This window comes from Parasteatoda tepidariorum, chromosome 4, assembly GCF_043381705.1.
Source record: "Parasteatoda tepidariorum isolate YZ-2023 chromosome 4, CAS_Ptep_4.0, whole genome shotgun sequence".
NCBI classification, from domain to species: Eukaryota; Metazoa; Arthropoda; class Arachnida; order Araneae; family Theridiidae; genus Parasteatoda; species Parasteatoda tepidariorum.
This window is the reverse complement of record NC_092207.1, coordinates 58,953,969-58,969,426: the sequence shown is the minus strand read 5'-3', so window position 1 is coordinate 58,969,426 and position 15,458 is coordinate 58,953,969. Positions and strand designations below refer to the sequence as shown.

Sequence of the window (15,458 nt, the reverse complement as noted above, 5' to 3'; positions counted from 1 at the left end):
TAAAATTCGAAGGACATCTACAGTTTTTTCTTTAAAATTATTAAAACTGTTAGTAAAAATAAATATTTTCTAAAATGTTTAAAAACTACATAATATTGTTAGTTAAAATAATGATATTCAAAATCAAAATAACTTTGTGCATACTTAACTTCAAAGCGGTAGCTAGAAATTGATTTTCATCAAATTTAAACGTAATTTTATCAATACGTTTTCGTTAGGTGGGTAGCATTTCTGTATGAATTAAGAAAATTATAAATGTCTGTTATAAGAACAACAAAAAATAGCATTTGATAAAGTGAAAAGAGCAGCTGTTTCAATTACCGATGAATGATTATGTTAACGGAAAATAAAAAATGATTTATTCCATGAATTCCACTCGGTCTTGACAAGTTGCGAGCAAATAAATTGCTGGACAAGCATCTAATCGAGTATTTTCGATTTTTTTTCCCTTCGCGGTCTCGTAAGACGTTGGATCAATCAAATCATTAGAATATTATTTACGATGCGCCAAAGTCTAACTATCAATCTGAACATTTCTCTAATTACTTATATAAAATTGCCTACCTCTTCAATTCCTTGAAGGTTACCCCAAAGACAAATCCACCCGGTGGACATAATGACTGGAAACACAGAACTTTTCGGTTAGTTTTCGATTTCAATCCACTCTAAACAATTCATACTCTTTCACTATTTTGAGATGAAACCATAAATTGTTTTGAGTCAGACTCCAAAAAATAATTATTTCGTAACTTTTCTCCCAGGTGTCTTGTTTACGAAGTAGGCGTGGCAAATCTTACGTTTCTTAATCACCAAAGGGCTTCCTTTTTGAAACAAACCATGTTGTAACACCTACGGGGCTTGATGATGGCAACAAATAGTTGAATGTTGGATTTGGGATTTTGCATATTACTGTCATATGACATATCCTACGCTTTGGGTTTCGGGTCCTTCCTTGGTCTCTGCCCACTGAGTTACCTCGAACCTTTGCACAGTCATTCGTAGGAGTCCTTAAATATGTGGATGGCCTCGCTAAAGAAAACAAATTGATTTATATGCCGATGTATGCATGTACCGCAAAGAATAGACTTCCTCAACAACTAGTTGACTGTGTTACGTGTCGCCGTTTAGCATAAGTTTACTTTATATTGGTGTAATACATAAAGGATATAAATATTATTGAACTTGTTTTTTTTTTCAGTTTAAAGCAAAAAGGGTAATATAAACATTAATCTAAATCATTTCAATTTGATAGGAAAAAATTTCTTAGTGTTAAGTATAGGGTTAAGTTTAGATGTAATTTAATTTTGTTACGAAGCTAGCCGATCGTTTACATTAGTGAGTGAAATTAATGACCACGTGCAAGATTCCAGCGTCAAAAATGAGCTCACACACACTGTAAAAAAATCCAGACCAAATTACGGTATAAAGTTCCGGTACTTCAGGTGCATCATAAATAAAATCCATTTTACCGTGGAAACCATTTTTATGGCAAAATACTATACCGTAATTTTCACAGTTATATTTATATAACGATAGTGATTTAGTGATTTTACGGTAATTATTACACTGTAAAAATTACAGTATATCAGATTTTTTGCTCCGTAACATGTTTCGGAAAATGGAATTTATTTCAAAAAGTACCGGCAACATGAGTGCCGGTACTTTTTGCGGGTACTAAAAAATTCCAATGATTAAACATATAATGAGAGAATGAGTATGATGTGAAGACTTACCATTTCTTTGACGATAAAACTTTTAAACGTAATACAGGTTCTTAACTGTTATTTAATGCATCTTTTCCAAGCTCTATTATTTTTCATTACTTTCAAAATTTCTTTAGCTGTTCTTAAAAATCCAACCCCTTAAAATTTAAAAACCAATCACTTTAGTCTAAGAGTAAGTACCCAATCTAGGGCTAAATTATTTCCACCAATCTCAAATATCAAAAAGGAAATCAATGACCCACCTTCCTCCGTTTAAAAACAACTGACAAAAAGACATCAGAAACCCCTTAATTGGACTTTACACACAGTCGAGAAATACGGACAAGAAATATTAAAGGGATCAATAATTCCTCCCCCTATCAGGTGTTCACCAAAAACAGGGTAAGACGGGAAATCTTTCGAATCTTACAAACCTCTATTTTTAGTATTGTAAACCCATTAAATTCCATTAGAATAATAATTCAATTAATTTAATTAAATTAGAATTTTAATCAAGCTACAATACAATAAAAGAGGATATCGTAACACGTATACAAAATTTTTCCATTAAATAGTTTAATGGCTCTATGGGGATGCATCAATTTAAATGCGCATTAACATTTCGGCTTCAGGCTTGAAAGAGCGCATATTAAAAAGCTTATTTTATAATGAAAAAGTCAAATCTATTTGAGTAAAAATTGAAGTCATGAGCAGCGCACAAATATTTTGGGCTTGAAAGAGAGAGGATTTAAATATAATGCTACATAAATATTTCGTAATGATACTGTGATAGTAAACAAATAAAGTCGTGTAAAGAAAATTATTTTGAAATAAAAATATTTTTTAATTCTGATTTAATGACATTCGTTTGGGCTATTTTAATTTAACTGTAATTCCTTTTTTCCAAATGACATCAAAGTTTAGAAAAGTTATCAAATTTATATTTTGCTCCAATTTTTTTTATAGTTCAAAAATGCAATAATCATATAAAAAGTAAATTGAGTACATTAAAAGTAATTTGTTTATATTTTAATCAACTTCGAAATTATTTGATAGTATCCTTTAAATCTTGAAAGGCTAAGTTGCGTTTATTTACGCAGGTCATAATACTTAATGTAAATACTCTTATAATACTCCGAATCAAAATGTGAAATTTTAATATCAAAATGTGCTTTTTGAACTTTCATTATGAAAGAAAAATGTTATCGAAAATCAGCTAATCTTTGTTTTAGGTCATTTCAAATATTAAATTAGGATTAAATTAACCCGATAATAATAAAATCGAACGATATACGCACTAACTTCGATTTGTCAGAATAAAAAAGAACAATAAAAAAATATTTAATTTGTTAGTAGTTAATAAATTTAAAATTTCAAAAGTTGATTTTGATTGACACAAATCTTATTTAAAAATAAACATTTATCATATATTTCCAAATTTTATTTAGCTATTTTTATCTATTATTATTTTTTCTCCAATCATTAAATACTTGTTTGCAGCCCCCAATCGAGAACATACCATAAACGGTGATAGAGTTCTATTTAAGTGATTATAAATTCACTAAGAATTTTAAAAAAAAGTATGTAGTTCCAGTAATTTTCTAAAAAATGCTTTGGTTAGTGCAAATAGTAAGAAAGACAAATAGATTAATCAGTTGATCAGTAAGCTGTTATTTGAAGACAAATTGCGGTCATTTATTCCTTCAACAATTGCAACATCAGAAGCATCAATGTAATACAAGTTTTAATCGCGCTTCTTCAATTACGTACGTGATCTCTGCAGTTCATTTTCGGATTTGTCCTGCATGAGTGAACATAACGTTATCTTTGTTGTAAGTGGTCGTAAATTAATTTTGCACGGCATTGTCGTGTGCTGTACGTAACTCTTCCTGTATATATTATTTCCGTTATTATATTAGAATAAATCTTCAACACAAAAAAAAACGTATCATTTTACTCAATAAGTTCATTAACATAAAATCAAATTCAAAGCAACATGAAGAATGTAATATGTTATTTTTAGTGCAATTTTTAATATATTTTACTGTCCACCTATACCTACACTGTAAAAAATTCCGGATCAAATTATGACGTAACATACCGGCACCGTCCGTAAAACCCATTTTACTGTGAAATCCATTTTTAGAGTAAAATATTATGTCGTTATTTTTATTATTATATTTATTTAATTAGTTCAGGAATGTTTAACTGATAAATTTAATAACTGTGCTTTTCTATATTTTTAATTGTAGTATCACATTTTGACTTTGTTAAAGGGATAACTGATGTTTTAATTATCTGAAATAACAACAAACAATCAAACATTGTAAAATCCATTTTTAACAAAACATGTAATAGAACAAAAATCTGATATACCGTAATGTTTACAGAAATATTTGTAAAATCACGTAAAAACTCTAAATAAATAAATATTAATGTAAAAATGACGCTAAAAATGGATTTCACGGTAAAATGGATTTTATGGATTATGCACCTTAAGTGCAAGTATTTTAAACCGTAATTTGAATCGGAAATTTTTTCAGAGTAGTTTTTTAATCTGCTTTTATTTTAAACTAGGATAAAAATTTTAGTTTTTAGAACTATAAATACGGAAAAAAAATCACTCAAATTCGGAAAAACATGATTTGGAAAAATTACTAAATCTGATCAAGTAAAACAAATTTTACGTCGAACTGAAGCATCATAAATTAAGATAAAAATTTTAAAAAGAAAATTTGAATTAATTCTATTAGTAATCTCCGAACTGTCTTAATCTTAGAAAAACTATTTTTTCAAAGTATAAATAGTATTTAAATCTACCAGGAAGCTTCGCCCGCTGCTCGCTTCAGTCGCAACTCGCGTTCACCTCCTACTCAGGTGACCCAGGTTTTAATCGCAGTGGTGACTGGACGATACGAATTCTGCCACTGGCTCGCACCGACCACAGTGCCGACATAAAATATTCTTAGTTGTAAACGAATCATGGATTAGAGTCCCTTTTCCCGTAGACTAACCTTGGGAGGTTTTCGCGATTTTTCTCTTCATAAAACGCGAATGCGAGTTAACTCCATCAAAAAGTCTTCCACGAAGGCAAATTTCTCCCAATACAGGATTCAGGAGTTCACTTGTCTTCTGGATAGGGATCAAAATTACAAGGTCACGCAGTTAAACGTTGGAAGTCGTTAACTCAAAAATTGGGTCGGCTGTTCAACGACGGTTATAAAATAAAAAATATAAGTTTAACATAATAAGAAAAGCAAAATAAGTCAGGTATAACTTAAGCATGAATTGAATGCAAGTTGAATCTAAGTTATATAGTTTAAGTTTAGTGAAATAGGCTAAAGTACAAGTAAAAGTAACAATTTTTAAATAGACGCCCTCCCATAAGAGAGAGTGACTCATCCATTTATGCACTAAAACAACAACAACTATTTAAAAAAAAGAAAATGAAACCAACTAAAATTAAACTCATGATGCAAAGGCCAAGTCATCGAAACCTGTTTTCCCACACCGATAGGTGTTGGATTAACCATCTCTGATGAGGAATATAAAAAAGAAATTCCGACCTGTTTCCCCTTCAACAATATGCAAGAATGATTACAGCACGACAGAGAAGGTGTAACACTGGATTTGGGTTGAAACGAAGGCGAAAAAGAGAACAAAAATATTCGAAAACGACGATACCCACACAACGATGCTAATTTAACAGCTTTCCTGATTGACGCAGCTATTGTCTTCTACTGAAATATCAACCCTTCTTCTAAGCTGTTCCTTCTGCTCTATATTTTCCAAAATAAAATGAAATGTTTAAAATTAAAATCAATTGCCGCCCACTGTTTGAGTGCAAAATTATTTTCAGAGCAAGTAACTTTTGATGAAGTATTTATTGTATTATTTATCATGAATCCAATATATTCTCAATAGGTAATTCAAGCTTAATACTCTGATAGGATCTGCAAAGTGTTGTTTTCAGTTTAAATAAACAGGTCAGGAAAAAATGAAGATAATGAGCCCGCTATTGCTTTGCTACTAAAGTCAGGAAGATATTTAAACACTAAACGTATCCTTAAATTCTTAAAGAAAATTGTTTTTATCGTTTTTGTACAAGACATCGAATGTTACAAAGGCCTCTCCCTGGTTTGCCTGATTTATGGTTCGTTTCAACGATAAAATAAATTTCATAGTTTACTGATTAGTACCAAAAGGGTTAACACTTTAATAATTATTAAGATGTAGTTTACTATGAAATTAAAAATTGAGTGTTAGAAGATTTGCTTGTAAAGTGTGTTTCAATTTGATTTTAAGATAGAAATTTTGTACTTAAATTTTCAGTTATATTTTTACTTTCGGATATTTTAATAAAAATTACTTTCGCTAATGTATAAAAGGCTTAAATGCATGAAAAGATCAATTTTCTTTATCAAAACAAAAAAAATAGCAAAGACTGTTTTTAATGAGAAGCCTCTGCAAATTTCCGTCTGGTATTTGAATTGAAAAAGTATTCATATGCACGCTAATCATCATTTTGCAATTTGTATAAAAAATAATTAATACTTATGTTTCTAGTTCTCAATTTTAAATAATTTTTTCAAGGCTAATGTAACTTTGTTTTGAAAAACATAATGTTATTCTTATAGCGTAAATAAGTTATAGAATGCAATATTGATTAACAATAAACATTTTCGTTAACATCATCGTAACATTTTGTTAAACATCAAATTTTAATTTTAATTATAAGAGGTTTTAATATATTTATTAGCAACTATAAATTTTAAATATGTAATTCATTAAATTTTTAAAAAATTACAAATAAAAACTGAAGGTCTTAAAGGATAATTATAAAAAGCCTCTTTTCTAATATTCCTTGAAAAGGTGCAAATATTTGTAACACCATCATGTGTAATAATGATAAATTAGCTTTAAAATCATCAAGTTTTAAAAAATATTTTTCAAACTTTTTGCCTAAAATTTAATTTCATTTCAAAAAACAAATAATTTTCTTTTAAGTAAATCAAATTTAAAGAATGCATCGTTGAAAAAAATCTAATTTAAAGACTAAATTTGTCACTGTGCACATAATTTTTAGACACTTTCGTCAGAACAAAAGTACGATCTAATTCTTCGATATATATAAATATTACGCTGTCACACATTGATTATTTGTAGTCTTTTAAACTTCAATTAATGTAACTATGCATTGTGGAGGTGGAATAAGATTTTTCTTAATTTCTATGGATAATGTGTGCTAGTTGGCTTTAAAAGGCGTATTGCATCAAAAGTAAAAAAATATTTTTTTATTTTTTATTATTATGCACGTTTTTAAGTTTGACTCAGTGGAACGCAAATTGAATATTCCACCGGCTTCCTCATGTTCCTTTTTTTTTCTCCCTAAAAACGTGTAACTTGTGCAACGACACGACAGGATTTGCAAATAAAATCAGATTGGAAAAGGAAGAAATATTTTCTTGAATCTTTAATTTGACACATTGTCAAAACAATATGCATTCTCAACGTGATGTGTCAAAGGAAACAAGTTTCTTCTAAATGGTGCAGAAAGAATAAGAATATCATTGTTTCGTATAACTTATTTCCATCACGTAGGAGGAGTTGTTACTCCTAAAAGGAGAACTCTCAATCTTTGCTCCGAAAAACATGTTTTATTAGGAAAATTTTTATAATAGATAAAAAACAATGTGGGGGTTTGGTGCAAACCTTTAACAACTGTATTTTCTTTTATTATAAAATAAGAAAAGTTTCGCCAGATATCAAGGAGATCTGGTACTTCTTTTTGAAACACGCAAATTATTAAATCCTGATTCATATGCACTGTAAAAAAAAATCCAGATCGAATTACGATATAAATTATCGGCACTTCGAATGCATTATCCTTAAAATCCTTCATACTGTAAAACTAATTTTTTCGTAAAATACTATGGCGTAATTTTTACAGTAATATTTATTTAATGATAGTGATTCAGTGATTTTACGGAAGTTATTACAGTAAAAATTGTGGTATATCACTGTTTTTGTTCGATAAAAATGGTAAAAATGGATTTTGCGGTAAAAAGTACCAACACTCTGAATGGCGGTACTTTTAATCGTAATTTTATCCGAAATTTTTAGCATTGTGTAAGAGGAAGTTAGTTTACAGTCAGACGGGATATCAAATTTCAGCTTAAGCAGCTGAAGTCCATTTTTTCATTTATCCCTAGATTTCAAAGTTCGTTTTTGAGTATATTTAAAAATATTGACAGACTATAATCAATTCAGAAGATGTTTTTAACACTGCATTAACCTTTTAAAAATTTTAAGCAATAATTTTAATTCTTAAAGAAAATAAATGAATTGGAAAGGATTAAAATTATTGCAATTAGACAATTGTTTTTTTGCTAACTCCTTCGATGGCTACGCGATGATTTTGCCTTCTGATGTAAACATAGTGTTATATCAAAAATATAATTTAATCAATTATAAATTTATGTATTATTATTATAATGTACTGACAAAGATTTGGTTTAACAGATTAAGTTCCTTATTTTATTGGGATAAAATTTAAGCGTAATGGACCCACATTCATGTAAAAAAAAAATCCAAAAGTGTGATGATTGCTATTGATAAATATATATTTTATAATCCTCACAATGATTGTTGTTCTTATAATTTCAAACATATACTTAAATATCCTAATCGTTTATCTAATATTATATAAAGTGGTGGAAAGGACTTAAAGTATACAGCATTTGCTTCAGCGGCAGTTAACCCAAATTGGAATCTCTAAGGTTGTTTGATTCTTATGCTGCTATTAATCAGCAGCGATCTCAAACTTGTTCTTTGGTTCAGACATAGCTTGTGTTAGACTAGAAAGCTTTCGTGGTTTTCTTGCCAGTGTATCACAAGCATGGATTAGCTTTATTTTTTGAAAAATCAATTTCGATAGTAGACTTGTTAGATTTGTTGTCTTCTTAGAGAAATTTTAAAATTTGAAAGACTTGTTTATGAGCAATGAAATCCCCTTAATGCATAGAATTTTTAGTGACGTTCATACATTTTACTTCATATTTCCTAACCAGCGATGAACAGGCTTGTAATTTTGAATTCAACTCAGAAGACAAAGAGAGCTGCTCGATCAGGCATTGAGACAAAATAACCTTCGTGGAGGACCTTTTGATGGAACTAACTCGCATTTGTGTTACATGGTGAGGAAAACCACGAAAACGTCTTGTGGTTAGCCCGACACGGGGACTCGAACATGTGATCCACCTACCACTGAAGATATTTTACGTCAGCACTGCGACCCGGGAGAAGAATTCGTACCACCCAGCAACAGCTGGGATTCGAACCTGGGGCACCTCATTAGGCAGCGAGAGCTTTATCCCCTGAGCCACCGCTGCTCACGCATTTGCAATGTAAAAATTTCTCTAATAAAAAGAATAAATTCTCAGAAATTACTGTTTGGTATTTTTTAGAATTGCTTTCTCTAAGTCTTAAATAGCTCTAAACAATATTTACTAAACTAAACTGAACTCAGTGGTGCGACAGACCAAGCAGGGCCAACGTACTTAAACAATATTCAAGGTACAAAATAAATCGACAATTCAATATTGAAAGATAAATTAAAAGGACATATTTCAATTCAAATACTTCATGTGTGTCTTTTCTCTTCCATTTACGAACGTTTCAAGCATTTAAAATGACGACAGTTCATGGTCGGCGTTTATATTTGTAACAAGTCAAATGTTAAGCGTTTAAAATTCTGACATCTTTATTTCCTGGCGTCCTTCAGTGATTCACTTTCTCTAAAAGTGTGCAATTTTCTTGCCCACGATCTATAGTTTGGACGTGAGTTAATGACAGCGAGTTTGGGATAAATGGACAAACATGTCTGTCACATTTTTATCACTGCCAGAGAGGAATTACAGTTACGAAGTTCTGTCTGGAAGTTAAAAGTACAAAACACGTTTTTGAGTGATGTACCTGGTTCCGGGTTGTCATTGTGAAAATCTGACCTTTATGAAGTAGTAGACATGTAAATTAGTTTTTCCACTTTTGTTAGAAATAACTCCTACACCTATTGTTTGATTATTAAAGTCTACTTTTTTTTTCTTAACTATTAGTCAAGATATAACTTCCTTGGAATTGTTTACAGATTAAACTAAATGCAATGATCATGGTTGAGCTCACAAGGTTTTGTAGAACAAGTTCCCAAACCGTTTTTATCTTTTCTGAAGTTAATCAAGAAAAAAAAACCTTCAAATATTTTAATCAATAATCTTAATAATTGAATAATGTCAAGAAATTTGGTTTACAATCAAATCTGTATTTTATTCGGTTTCTTTTAGAGAGTGGGTAGAGCGAGTAAAAAAAATTATACATTGTTAGAAATTTTATTCTGAAATAGCGGTAAAGTAACCAGCCGCAGTCTTTCCATCTGATTAAACATTAAGTTTATGGTTAGAAACATTTCTTACCGTTACGATTTTGAAATGATGGGGTTTAAAAGCCATGAATGCAAAACTATACTTTTTAGTAACCATTTACAACCAGCATAGTTTCTAAACCATAAAAATAAAACTTAAAAGGAGCTCTGTGGGTGCCGCGTCATTTATGCTCAAATGATAATTTCGTACTCTACTAGTCCAGGATCACCGGTTGAAGAGTGTAGACACTGGAAACTCTTCGCGTATTGAAGGAATGGGAGAAATATTGTGGTATCAACGATAGGATTCAAACCCCTGTTCCACCGGTAATGAGATTGACCGATTAGCTCTCTCAACTACAATATGTACCCAACTGCATGGAACAAAATGGCTTCATAAGGTGAGCCTAGTTGACGCGGATATCAGGTTGTTAAACTGTTTTAGGTAAAAACAATCAATAAACGATTCTTCTAACACTTAACAGTTTGTATATAATCTTATAATCTTTTTTTATGGTTATTCAACTGTTTTAGTAGAATATGGTAAAATAACAATTAAATAAAGTGCAATTTAAGTGCAATTATTAATAAGTGCATTAGGGAAAAACAATCAATAAACGATTCTTCTAACACTTAACAGTTTGTAAATAATCTTTTTTTATGTTTATTCGACTATTTTGGTAGAATAACAATTAAATAAAGTGCAATTTAACCATTTTTATCATAAAAAAATTCTAACAGTGTAGGTTTTTTTTGTACAAATTGGTACAGCATAAAAATTGGTTACAACAAGTATAATAAACTATCGATAGATTCAATACAACCGGTATAGTACAAAATAAAAATATTCCCTCTTCACATTAATATTATAGCACTTTCAGTTTTATGCGTTTTCAGGAAAGTTATTTTTTGAATACTTCCTTCTTATACAAGTTTAGTAGAACTAATATTTTACTGGCGGCGCTGATTTGCCAATCTATATCGGATTTGCAGTTATCACTGATCAACTCAATAACCTTTTAATTGTGGACCAACACAGAAAGCAAAATGACTCCAATTTTCAAGGAATTTCTATCTTGTTGAAAGAATTAATGCACATTTATGTCACATTTATAGGAAAAATATGAAAGCCTCTTATGGCTAGATTAACGGAAAAATTTATTGAAGCGCATTAAATTTCTTTATTAAACATTGGAAACAATAAAGTAGTTTTCAATACCGAATATAAAGATTTTTCCCTGCAATTCTATATATTTCACACGGTTCTTTCCTGAAAAGAAGTAGATACTGATGAATACTTTGAAGAAGAGGATAGATTTACTCCTCCCGAAAACTGAAATAATTTTACTGCAGTAGAATGATTGAATTTCAAAGTTGTCGAATGTATTGATTAAATTTAAACTGTCCAAATATTCCAGCAACGTAAAAAAATATATATTGTAACAAACAATTACAGTGTATATAACAGTTTCAAAAGACCCCAGTCACGTTTTAAGTGCTCCTTATAAAATGCAGCAATATTCGTTTTCTGTAAACATAAATCAAACTTTTCATTAATGGTTCTGAAACATTCCAGTAATATTACAAAAACATCTGTTAATAGGTTGAAAAACTATGACTTAAAGCTGTCTTTGTCTACGTTTGTAAAGGGCAAGTAATAATAATAATAATACATCATGTTAGAAAATGATGAGTTCAATTAAACAAAATTCATCGTTTCTTTAATTTCTCACGAGAAATTATCTTTACTCTCCTTATGCTATTTTATGCTTTCACAATCATTTGAACTCCATACATTTTAATGTTATTGCGACATTTCAAAATCGCAGCACAGAATGAAACACAAAAACGAAATTTTCAACATTTATTATTGAAATTCTCCTGCAACAACGTTTGACTTTTATGTTTATCAAATTATTCGAGACACAACTAAAATATCTGTATTTTATTCGGTTTCTTTTAGANAACTCATTTGAAATAATTTTATAATGCTTTTATTTTTACAGTAACGAGAAAATTAATTTAATAAACGAAGAATTTTTGTATTTCTCAACTTTAAGAAAAAAGATTTTTGGGTAACAATATAGGGATATATTTTCGTGTAACAATATAGGGCCACTCCTTGCTGAAAGAGCAATAAACAACGACTAGTACAAGAAAATAATGAGAGAAAAAATAAAGGATTAGGGTTAAACAATAGCTGCCGTCTACAAGTGGAATTTTTTTTATCAAGACTTGGCTCGTTGCCCTAATTTTAAAAAACAAAAAATAATAAAAATCAAATAAAAGGTTGCTGCTTAAGCCTGGCAGGGAGACTCTCCGGATCTTAATCCCATACAGAATCTATGGATATCATCAGAAAAACTTTCTATAAATAGATTGCAAAATGAAAAATAGTCTCATTTATTCATTGATTCAAGTTTGGTTTAGGAAGGAAAAGAATTGTAAAAGCTTGGTGAGATTTATGCCGCGAGTGAAATTCGTTCTAAAATCGGAAACTAGGTATATTAGGTTTTTATGAAAAACAAAAAGCATTACAATTCTTAATAAACATTTATTTTAAAAATTTGTATTTGATTCAACTCACTACTGTACATCATTTTGATTCTGTAAAAATCTTTTTGAATTTTAAGGTTTAAAAGTTTTTTTTTTTTTGTTTCGAACATTATCCTTCTATTTGTATTTGTTAGCATAAGTGTTGCTGAAGAAAAGATAAAACACGTGAGTATTTTGTTATTGGCCAAAGAAGAAGCATACTGCAAACTATTGTTTAAATCAGAAACGACATTTCCGTTTTTTTCGTTTTTTTTCGTGATTTATTTAATAATCATAGTTGAGAACGCAAAATAATTTACGAATCGTGCTTGACGATCATAAATAATCTTTCGTCCTCTTGAATTTGAAAAATGATAAAAAATTCCTACTATTGAAACGTCAGGTAAAGTAATTGAAAATGACCTTGCCTGTTGAAGTATAGATCCGTGTGTCCTATAAAAGTTCGTAAAACTTGAGAATTATTGCGAATTTTTCTGCTTAAAAAATACAACAACCGAAATAAATTATGAAATATTTTAATCATAATTTGAATGTAAAAAATCTGTGATTATTTTAAACTTACTGCTTTTGAAAACTACCTTAGTCACCCTCACGAACTAGTCACTTCGCAGTTGCATATTACGAGTTATGGTATGGCATTTTGATAATACGACTATTTCATAATACGTAACAAAAAATGCACATACATAATTGGCGGATTCTTAACTCTAACGAATGAATTGAACTAACCCTCAAGAATTGAGAATAGTTAATATATGAGATTAAATAGGGCTGAGATCAGGGCTGAAAGCCTATACACCGAAGAGCCATTACATTATGACCACCCTCCATCTATAACAATGGGCTCGCCCAGGTTTTCATGGTTTTTCGCCCAGGAACAATGCTTTCAAGGGGCACATTAGAACCCATAATCCTCATTGAACAATCCCTGACACCTGTAAGCTACTTGAACATAGTTGCAGACCAGGTTCACCCATTCATGGCAACAGTTTTTTTCTGCGGGGGATGGTGTTTACCAACAGGATAATGCACCATGTCATAAGGGTCGAATCGTCGAGGAACATTCCGGTGACTTTTAAGTCATGTCTTCGCACCAAATTTACCTGACCTTAATCCAATAGAGCATTTGTGGTCCTACTTGGAAAACCAAATTCATGCTGCCACTCTACACCTCGCAATGTGAGGGAATTGCAGGACCAGTTGGTGAGCGCTTGGTACCAGATACTACCTCAGACTACCTATCAGCACCTTGTGAAATCAATGCCACGGCGGGTGCTAGCAGTTTTGAGGGATAAAGGTGGTTCTACATGTCATTAGCAGGGTGGTCATAATGTAATGGCTCTTCGGTGTATATATACCATGACGGAAAAGAGCAAAAACTGGTACGAAAAGCATTTCCTTCTAGTATTTTTTTGAGAAACATAAATTTCTGCAACTGCCGAGATTTTTTTAACAAATATATATATATANGTCATATAAAACTAGATTCTTTAAGTGCGGTAAACATTTGTATTCCTTAAAATTCCAAATTTTTTCCACTACAAGTAAAATAAAAAACTCTATAATACATAATTATTAAAAAAATATTTTTTTGAATTATGTTTAAACAAATGAATTTGATCTTTTTGTGAAATTTTTTTTAAAATTAGCTTAAAAAGTCCCCTGATAAGACGAAATACGCAAATAATAAAATTTCCATTCATGTGACCAAATATTCGACCACTCTCCCGCCTAAACTATCGGAATCCTATTTTCCAGATTTGCGATATTTTGAGGACAGGAATTCGAAACCGTGAAATATACGGTACATTTATTCAGAAAAAGTACATTTTTGTGTCTGATTTTGTACCTTAAAATATCGTTTGCATTTATTAAGGAGAATGTTTAAGGTCTTGACCACAAAAAAATAAGATTGAGTCTGAGTATGATTATTTGATCAAAAGTAATTCTGGATTTTACTTTTTGCTCACAAATGGAATAATTTTGAAATATGTAGAATGTCCCTATTAAAATGAATATACCAACATACTCCAGAACATATGCCTTGTAGACAGATAATCCCCCTGTATCCCAAATATTTAACGTCACTTTTCTTCCTCCAACAATAACTCTCTTCTGAAAAGAGTTCAGGACCACAGTTCGGTCAACATTTTCTACAACAAATAAAATGTATCATCATTAAGTATCACATATAAAAATTAAGTTATATATATATATATATATATAAAACTGCTTCTTTCCTGGTAAAAAGTAAATACTGATGAATTGTTTGAAGAAGAGGATAGATTTACCCCTACCGAAAACTGAAATAATTTAAATACCAGCTTTTCCCCTTTTCCCTCTTTCTTTCACCCATGGCTGGGATAGCCTGGTTGATAGGGCGTTAGATCCATGTTCAAGTTATTGAAGAGTTCGACCCCCGACGATCGACGACTCCCCATGTAATAAATGGTGATTGGTGCATGTTAAATCTGTCAAGTCACTACGTCCTCCATGTTCCCATAACAAATCAATATCTCTGGAAGGGTTGAATTGGAGATTGATAAATCTCTGGTTCAGGTCAAAATTACGATCTGTGGATGAATGAATGGATGTAAGAATGAGTCCGCCCCATAAACGGGCTGTAAAGTGTGTGTGACTGAAGTCGTATTGTTGGCCATAGATGACGCAATTGAAAAACAAGAAACACGCCCTCAGCCTTAAATTCACTTTGCTTGACCAAGCAGGCTTGCTGGTTGGCAAGTAGCATTAGAAAAAACAACAACAAGAGGTTAAACTTCATT

The 15,458-nt window shown here is 30.8% G+C and overlaps 1 protein-coding gene across 2 annotated transcripts in view; it reads right to left on the bottom strand.

Annotated features, from left to right (window-relative positions):
• Positions 1-15,458, bottom strand: part of LOC107441334 (uncharacterized) — a 47,354-nt gene that overhangs the window by 16,207 nt on the left and 15,689 nt on the right. The window contains exon 1 of one of the 2 annotated variants that reach the window (XM_016054556.3): positions 565-745. The exons of the other annotated variant lie outside the window; for it this stretch is intronic. The gene's annotated coding sequence lies outside the window, so the exon portion shown is untranslated. Of the gene's footprint in view, positions 1-564; positions 746-15,458 lie in introns of those variants that run through there. 2 annotated transcript variants of the gene reach the window in all.